Source organism: Myotis myotis, unplaced genomic scaffold (genome assembly GCF_014108235.1).
Source record: "Myotis myotis isolate mMyoMyo1 unplaced genomic scaffold, mMyoMyo1.p scaffold_m19_p_8, whole genome shotgun sequence".
Taxonomy (NCBI): Eukaryota; Metazoa; Chordata; class Mammalia; order Chiroptera; family Vespertilionidae; genus Myotis; species Myotis myotis.
In genome coordinates this window covers 66,975,771-66,977,083 of record NW_023416390.1, presented here as the reverse complement: position 1 = coordinate 66,977,083, position 1,313 = coordinate 66,975,771, and the positions used below count along the sequence as shown (strand labels likewise).

Below are 1,313 nucleotides of genomic sequence, written 5' to 3'. Positions count from 1 at the left end.
TTCTTTTTTTGCTTAAGTTTTAACAAATACTTCTGCACTGTATAAATGTATAACTTCTTGCATTGCAGACAAAGGCAATTTTGGAAGTTATATTTGGGGTATATTCTAATGGTGCAGCTGCAATAGCAAGAAAAATTTGGAATAGCTACCTTAATTAAGGAAGTTGTATTGTAATGTGAGGCAGCACAATAGTTTCTTCATGGAAAATGTTATGTTAGGACGCTGAGGCGCCAGAGGCTGCGTAGAGTTCTGGGCATCCGGTTGTGCTGCCATGAACTTGGCTGAGGTGGAGTTTCTAGTGGAGAAGATGCTGGTGACCATTATCCTGAACTTCAGTCTGGAAATATCTACCTGATGGGGCGGAGGTAAGGGGCCCTTTAGCCCTGGCTTCCAAGTGCAAGTGCCTCTCAGGTGGTGATTAACCTAAAACAAAGACAGAAGTGTCTTTTGCTCCTTCCTGCGGAGTGGATGGATGGGCAAAAGTTGGGGAAGATTAGGGATCGTTGAGGAATAGAAGAAACTTTTACCCCTATGCATAGCTCTTACTGACCAAACTTATTACATCATGCTTCAGACAACTCCCCAAAGCGGATCAAGGATGTGTGGGACACTCCCATGCCAAACTCCGATGTCTGCTGGCAGCTTTGTGAGGCAGCAGGAGGCACATGCCAGGCTGGGTAACTTGACCTTGATGGAGATCCACACCAGCAGGGCTTTCCTCACACAAGCGCTCAATCACTTGTACAAACTCTGCACAAACCCGCAACGTTCTGAAAGTGCCCAGTCTCAGGATTGATTTGCAGAGGCCTGTGTCTGCTGGCAGGAGGCTTACAGGGTGGTATGTGAGTGCTCAGGACAGAGGTACTCATAGGCCTGGATCTCTAGGACCGTTTTTGAAGGTAAGAAAAATGTGTAATGAAGCAAGGAGTGGATTCATAACATTGTTGGAATCAAGTTGCACCTAGTCCTGGAGATATTCTTTATTTTCACATCTGTCACACGAAGCCAACTTTTCTTTTATAGGGGAAAAAAAAGCTTCGGCAAATAAGCAATCCTCCCTCGCAGAGTCTCAGGGCTCCCACGGAACTATTATGTGTGGGTGAGTGTTCAGTGACCTTAGGTGTTGCTTTGAAAAGATAGACATACAAGTGGTGATGTGGCCCGAGGGCTTTTTTTTTTTTTTTTTTTTGTATTTATTGATAGGATCTCCTCAGCTAATCTTAGAATCTAGAAATTGCCCACACAGAGACTAAACTGTTGAAAATCCTATCTTGGTTATTTATCTTAGACAATGGGTTAAATCATGATTAAAT

The 1,313-nt window shown here is 43.7% G+C and overlaps 1 pseudogene; it reads left to right on the top strand.

The window, feature by feature from the left end:
- Positions 1-271: 271 nt before the first annotated feature.
- Positions 272-796, top strand: LOC118661193 (annotated as a pseudogene).
- Positions 797-1,313: the final 517 nt, after the last annotated feature.